The sequence below is a fragment of the Cervus elaphus genome, chromosome 27 (genome assembly GCF_910594005.1).
Source record: "Cervus elaphus chromosome 27, mCerEla1.1, whole genome shotgun sequence".
NCBI lineage: Eukaryota > Metazoa > Chordata > Mammalia > Artiodactyla > Cervidae > Cervus > Cervus elaphus.
The window spans coordinates 42,164,367-42,172,177 of record NC_057841.1 but is presented as its reverse complement, the minus strand read 5'-3'; the positions used below and the strand labels follow the sequence as shown (position 1 = coordinate 42,172,177).

Sequence of the window (7,811 nt, the reverse complement as noted above, 5' to 3'; positions counted from 1 at the left end):
AGTCTTTTACATTCTTGATAATCTTTTACTTCACTCTGCTTTTTTTTTAAATAATATTTTTTAAAGTTTTTTTTTTAATGTGCACCATTTTTAAAGTCTATCGAGTTTGTTTCAATACTGCCTCTATTGTTTACTTTCTGATCTTTTGGCCAAAAGGCATATGGGATCTTAGCTCCCCCAACAGAGATCAAACCCACACCTCCTGCACTGGAAGGTGAAGTTCCAACCACTGAACCACCAGGGAAGTCCCTACTCTGCTTTAATTACATAGGCCTCTCTATGAAACCTTTCAACTATCTGGCTTCGATCTCTTTAGTCACACTGACAACCACTTAGCATGTGAATATATCAACAGTTAGTTGTAAATGTGTTTATGTGTTCCTGGAATTTCACCCATTCATTTAACAAATATTTATTGAGACTCTATTGTATGCCAGGCTCTGATACAGGCACTGAGGATACAGCAGTAAACCTAAGAGACGAAAATCTCCTTTTTTGTGGGGCTTACAATCATGGCAGGGGATGGGTTGACTGTAAGTAATTAATAAAAACAATCTATACTACATTGGATTGTAATGCAAGCTATAGAGGAAAATCCAGCAGTGAGACAGAGAAGGTATGCTGGAAGTATGGAGTATAATTTCAAATACGGAGGAAGTAGGGAGTATAATTTCAAATACCTTTGAGCAAAGATCTGGTGGTGGTGCAAAGAACAGGGACACCTGGGGAAGAGCATCTCAGGTGGAAGGAGGAGGATGCACGTCAGGAGCATCTTAGAAGCCAACGACCTTGAGTGGGGCCCAGGGTGGAGAGCAGTAAGACATGAGGGAGAAGAGGCATTAAGACCAAAGGGGTGGTTCTGTTTGGATTTGGAATTTTTATGCTGACAAAGTAGAAGCCATGGAGTAGGGAGGAAAATGATACAACATATTTCAAAAATATGATGTAGGCTGAGGGGCTGATGATAGTCTTCAGTAGAGCCAGGTCCAAAACAGGGGACCAGTGATGAGGCTATTATGACAATCAACACAAGAGAAGATGTTGACCTGAACCAAGACAGTAGTGATGGAGGTGGTGAGAAATTTGGATGCTAGACCATGTTCAAGGTGGAGCAAACAGGATCTGCTACAGATCAGGCATGGGGTTTAAGAGAGAGCAGTTTATCAAGCATGACTTTGGGATTTGACCTGCACAACTGCAAGGACAGAGAAGTCATTTTACTGATGGGGTATGGTCAGGAGCTGACAGCGGCTCTGGGGGCCCAGGAGCCTGAGACAGAGGAGCTGCAGGAGCAGGGGGCAGCAGCTGGGGCAATAGGGAGGGGGTGGCTACTATGGTCAGAAGATGCTTACACAATGGGACTTCCCTGGTGGTCCAATGGTTTAGACTACATGCTTCCACTTCAGGGGGCATGGATTCAATCCCTGCTTGGGGGAACTAAGATCCCACGTGCTGCACCATGCAGCCAAAATTTTTTCAAAAAGATGGTTACACAAGGCGAGTCAGGAAAGTAAGTCAATATTCTGAGGGTAATGAGAGTCAGGTAACTCTCTGTTAGAGAAAAGATTTATAAATAAAGAGGGAGGGTTAGAGTGAACCCTGAATGTTTGAGGCAGAAGTGGGAGTATTGATGTGCTGTTTATGTCTCTAGATAAATACAGAGATGGATTTACTTCTATATGTTTTCATAGGTATATACATATAAATGGCTTGATAGAAAAATAGATGCATAGATATACACACACGTAGCAATAGACATAAATGTGTGTGTCTGCTTGTGTGTGAACATTTGTCACTTACTTCCTTGCTCACCCCACTGAGAGAGCCTAGAGGTTAGGACATGCTAGTAGCAGTGAGCATTTGGGTGCCCAGATCTCGTTCCTAAATGCCATCCTCTATGAAAAGGAACCAGGGCTCCTCGAAGAGCTCACTGATCCCAGGACTGGGGCAGGGAAAGTACAAAATGCGCCATCTTGATGTGCCAGAAAGTGAGAAGCACAGAGGCGTGGGCAGAGGGACCGAAGAGCCAGCTTGAAGAGACACACTCTGGCCAAATCTGGATGTTTGAGCATCAAAATAAATAACGAAAGTAATAATATGATCTGTGGGCTGGAATAGGAATTTATGAGTCTATACTGCCATAAATAGATAAATGCAGGGAAGGGAACTATTGTTTTCACAGAATGCTAATACACAATTGAAAAAAAGGAATGATGCAAATGGGGGATAGTCATTTGGCAACCATCATAGCAGTAACTGATTCAGGCCAGAGTTATCAATGCCTCTTAAGACTGGTTGAGTGAAGTTTCAGTGAGAAACAGACAATTGATATAGCCTAGGAGTATGTCCCTATACTTGTCAATTACAGGACAGAATGCTGACTTCACACTGGAGGATTCCAGTGTCTGACAACCCAGGTGATCAAGGTTATTATCACAATGATGGGATGCTTCTAAGTGAACTGTCTAGAGCAGAGTAGCATTTCTTTGATGCACCCAACAAAAATGCACGACCTGGGTCAAACATGAAGAAACATCAGATGGATCCAAGTTGAGGTCTCTGAAATCTACAGAATAAAAGGCATGTCATTTTCAAAGCCATCAAGGGCATGAAAGATGGAAGAACTGTAGCAGATGAAAGGAAAAGAACCGGATGTGTCACTTTCAGGAAATGTGCAAGCCTAGATTGGATTCAGGACCAAAAATGAAAATGAAACATTTTGCGGCAAGTTGGGAAATCTGAAGGGATTCTATGGATTGGCCGTACTGTACTTATGTGGGAGAGAATTCTAGTTTGGGAGAAATATATCCTGGAGTGTTTAAGGATAATGGGACATCATGTCTACACTTGCTCTTAAATGATTCAGACAAAGAATATTGATCATGAGTATCTACCCATCTAGAGAGAAAGGGAGAGGTCAATGTGATATGGCCACAATTCAGAAAATGAGGACAGAAGGACTTACTGAGTTCTTTGTAGTATTTTCCTTACTGTTCTAAGTTTGAAATTGTTTCAAATCATTAAAAAGTGACTTCATTGGTCCCTGGGCCTAATCCCACCCTTTTACAGGAAGGAAATATTGAATGATACACTGTGCTGCGCTAAGTCACTTCAGTCCTGTCTGGCTCTTTGTGACCCCATAGACTGTAGCCCACTAGGCTGCTCTGTCCATGGTGATTCTCTAGGCAAGAATACTGGAGTGGGTTGCCATGCCCTTCTCCAGGGGATCACCCAGATCCAGGGATGGAAGCTGTGTGTCTTATGTCTCTTGTCTTTTGCGTTGGCAGGCGAGTTCTTTACCACTAGCACCACCTGGGAAGCTCGAATGACACTAGGAGCCCCTAAGTTCTGCATGAGCAGTAACACATGAAAAGGATTTTTCAGGTATCAAGTGCCACTGTCCCATTCAAAACGGATACAAAAGTGCCACCCATGCTAATTGCAGCACCTTGGGGAAGGTATTTTGCTGGTAGATGGGGTGGAGCACTGCTTTCTTTTATAAGGAGGTCAGAAGCAATTTGGAGGGTAAGAAATGGTGAAAGATTGTGAAACCAGGTCATTTGAGGAAAGGCTGGAAGCCCAGGGCACTTTCGTCTGGACGAAAGAAGTCACACAGGGGATCTGTTATTCGTCTCAAACAGTCTGGAGGGCTCTCTCGTGACACAGGGCTCAGACATTTCTATGACCGCCAAGGGGCGGAACAGAACCAGAACCAACCAGTGAAAAAAAAAAGTGTACTGTTTCACATTTCATCTTCAAGTAAAAACAAGGGCGTGAACAGGGGCTAGTCAGTTTCTCATCACAGGGAAAACACGAGCAGTTGTCAGAATACTCTATCAAAAGCAAATAAAAGAGGTCTTAGGTAACCTTTAAGCCCTTTTTAAACTCTGTTTACAATAATAGCTACTATTCACTGCATGCTTCCATCTTTCCACAAGCAGACATTGTGCCCAGCATTATAGACTGCTCTATCTCAGTGAATCCTTCCTACGGCTCCATCAGACAGGACCCCGGAACCCCTTTACACAGATGAACAGAATGAGACTTTAACAACCTGTCTCACTTGCAAATCAAACACAGCACACAGGAAAAATGGAACCTGGAGTCAGCCCTGTGTCTGTCTACTCCATAAGCCACTCTAAGTCCCAAGAACTCTCTCACACCTCCTCCTTCCGAATCATGAGCCACTGGTATGTTCAGTGGACCAAAGAGCATCCATTGATTTCTCACTATTCACAGGTGCTCCAATTTTATCTTTCCTCGCTTTCTCAGCCACTTGAGTCTGTAGCTCCTTCCCTGCTATTAAGGAAAAGCCAGTTGTGCCTGGCCTGGCTGTCAACACATCAGATGCCTGGGTGGACTAATATTCGACAAGAGGCATGTCCCCCATCCCCACCCCCACCTCCACCTCTAATCAGGTACTCCTTCTGGTACTGAATCCAGCTGCACTCAAGCTTGAGCCAAGCCACACCCTCATTCAACCCTCAGTTTCAGCTTGTTCAGGTCAAAGCAGAATGCATTTAGCAAGCGCTTAATTTGGAATATGAAAAGACCTCCTCTAGAATGTTTTGCCTCTGAATTGCACCACCCTAGTCTCCTTGGGTTTCAAGTTTTAAGAAGATGGATAAGGACAGACTTGCCTCTTCTTGAGAAGTAAAGGTTAGCACTTGACTGCCAGGAGGGGGGAAAAAGTGGCTATCATTTTCCAAAGTGAACCCAAGGTGTGAGGATCTCATGAAACAAAATCTGCCTTAAGATGCAAGGAACTGGGACTATGAAGCAGCATCCCAAGTCACTTAGCAACAAGAGGACAGCGAGAGTCTCCTTGACTGGTGACAACTGTCCCCTGACTTTCTTTAGTGAAGCCTCTTTCCTCCCCCTCCCCCTATTGAGGAGTCTAGAAAGCACAGCTAGACAGGACCGCGTGTGCACTCCTGTCATGCTTAAGAGTGGCACACGTGCGCTCACAAAACAGAGATATGTCCCTGATGGACTATAAAATGTGCGATTTGGGAAGTTCATTTTGAAATGTTATTAAACTAACAGGGAGTTGGCACTGTACCTCGCTCCCGTAGGTGTATCAGGGAGGGAGACGTTTCTGCTTGACTGGATCACTTCCTAGAGTGGGATTTTCATCCTTTTATATGCTTTTCTCCTCCGGTAGACTTTACCCAAGGAGTTGTCTAGAAAGCGTGACTTCAGGAGGTACTAAGCGACAGAGGGAAGGGTGCGCATGAATGCCTGGGCGATGGCCCAGGAAACTCCTGTCCCAGTCTCTAGGGAGGCAGTGGGAGGGAAAAGAAAGATCAGGCGCCCTCTGTTTACTTAAAAGGCCCGGTTGTGCAAAACGCAGGCCTTGTGCATGCACGGGCGTGAGTGTTCTCTGCCTGGACGCAGAATCAAGCAAGCACGTGGCTGACGCGCTGGGCCTTCCTCCAGGCCTGGGGGCTCGGTGGGCACCGGTAGGGGTGAGTGGCTAGGGGGTCGCTGGAGCCCGAGGTTCTCTGCGTTGGTGGTGCAGGTTGGGTGAGAAAAGACTCGGATCCCAGGACTTATCGTCGTATTTTAGCGCTTCGTGTGCACTCGTGTGAAGCTTAAGCGGAAACAAGCCTCCGAACACTTAAGGACTCGCATCCCCGCCGCTTCTGCCGTGACTTGAACTCTTTTCAGAAACTGCACAGATTTAATACCAGCAAAAGGAGCCGAGTTACCAGGTCCCCTTCAGGCGCGCGAAGGGTTTGTGTCACACCGTCTCTCTCTTCTCCAATCCCCGACCGACACAAAATTGCGCGTGTGTGTGCCCGATCCTTCCCTGCTTGCCAAAGCCCAAGCAGCTCTCAGCACTCGCGGGCTATAAAGCCCGGGGCTGCTGGGCAGGAACCCGGCGCCGCGAACGCTGCTCGCGGACGGAGCGGGGCGGGGCCGAGCGCGGGGACCGCCCAGGCTCGGGGAGCAGCCAACCAGCGGCCGCGGAGGGCGGGTCGGCGCGGGCAGAGGGGCGCGGGCTGTCACAGGCGCCCGGCGCGCGCTGCAGGTGGCAACTTGGAGGTGCCACCGCCGCCGCCGCGAGAGGGCCCGGGTCTGGCGGCCCCTTCCGGCCTCCGAGAGCCCTTTCCCGCCACCGAGCCGGAGATCGAACGCGGGAGAATCCGTAGGAAAAAGCCGCTGCGCAGGGACCCCTGAGCAGCCCTACCTCTCTGCCCTTCTCTACTTTTTTTCTTCGAGGAAGGTTGTGCCGGGGAGCGGCGAACAGGCTCCGGGAGGGGCCGGAGAGGGACACTCCCGGTGACCCAGGTGAGCGCCTTTCCTTCCCCTATCCCATCTCTCTTCCCAGCCGGGCGCAGGCCGGGACGCTGGCTCGCGCGGTGCGCAGGGGCCGCGGCGCGGGCGCCTGCCCTTGGCTCGAGGTCGAGGAGGGAGAAGGCGAGGCAGGGGGCGAGGCTGGCCCGGCCGGGGGCTGCTTGCCCGGAACCACCTGGAATGCGCAGAGACTCCCGGTTGGGCACCTGCGGCGAGGGATGGACGGAGAGGGGCTCAGCGGTGGTAGGAGGGCGGGCACCCTGCTTGCCGCGGGCCGGGATCGCCCCCGTGCGCGCCGTTCGGGAGCCGCAGCGGGAGCCGGGCGCTGCGCCTCTGCGAACCCCGGGAGTGAGCGCGCGGGTCCGGCGAGCGCACGAACCTTCAGTCTCTGAGAGACCCGGGCTCCGAAGGATGTCATCCCTGCCGGCCCCGCAACTCCTCCGCCCGTCTCGCCTCCACCCCTCCGCGTCCACGGCGCAGCCTATTCGGAGATCCGTGCCTTCGCCGGCGCGCTGAGGGGTTGTTGCCGTCACTCCCCTCCCTGCCCTCGCCCGAGTTGGAGCGCCCCGGGGTCCCGCTCCTCGGCCCCGACCGCCCAGCCGCGCGCTGGAGGCGAGTGGGGCGGGCCGGTTCTCTGCGCCGAGGGCGGAGGTGGCGCGGGCTCGCTCTGAAGTGCTCCCTCTGTCCACACCACCCGCCCCTCCTGCAGTTTGAACCGCTGGCCCAGGGAGCGGAAACTCTGTAGCCAGATCCTCGCTCGCTCTGGGAAATTGGGGGGGCCTCCAGGGATGTTGGAAACCTCGGAGAAGAGGCAAGAGCATCTGCCTCCATCTGGGCGTTTCAGACCCTGCTGTGAATTGGGACAGTGGCTCTGACCTCCGCGTCCGGGATCTGGCGTGGGGGTGCTGGCGGCTGTGAGCGTGTGTGTGTGTTCCTCCGTGAGGCAGAGGTGCAGGGGTCGGCTCCCCCTGCCCGGCGGAGATGCAGGGCCCCACCACCGGTCTTCGCCAGCAGCGCGCAGCTGCATCCAGCAACTCAGCGCTGCTGACTCTTCTCCTCCGGCTCCAGCTGCCCGCCCCCACCCCCACTCCACCTAGGCGCGTCCGGGGGTGGCTATCATCTGCCCAGAGGGTGCGGACGGAGATCCAGTTTCTCCCGGGGCGAATGGGGAAGGTTTCCAAAATCCAGAGGAATGCCCTTCGCCCGGGTGTAGGGACCTCGGAAGAGGCCGGCGGAGGTGATTCCGCGGTTTGCTGAGGGTGTCGTGTCCCTCGGGAAACCGAAGTTGGGGTCGCTGAGCCGCCGAACTGCCTTTGGCGCGTCCGGGTCGGAGGCGGAGGAACAGGCCGGCGGGGGGCGCGCTGCGCGGACGGTGGGGGAGGCTGGGGACCAGCTGTGGAGGGCTCCCGGGGCCTCGGGTACAGGGGGGCTCTGCGCCGGTGTGTGTCGGGGGTGGGGGGCGCATCCGGGCTGCGGTGGGCTCCGGGGACGCCGCACTAGCGCTGAAGTTG

General features: G+C 52.1%; 1 protein-coding gene across 1 annotated transcript in view; it reads left to right on the top strand.

Annotated features, from left to right (window-relative positions):
• The first annotated feature begins 6,157 nt into the window (after positions 1-6,157).
• Positions 6,158-7,811, top strand: part of EPB41L3 (erythrocyte membrane protein band 4.1 like 3) — a 225,077-nt gene continuing 223,423 nt past the window's right edge. The window contains exon 1 of the mRNA XM_043889000.1: positions 6,158-6,294. The gene's annotated coding sequence lies outside the window, so the exon portion shown is untranslated. The remainder of the gene's footprint in view (positions 6,295-7,811) is intronic.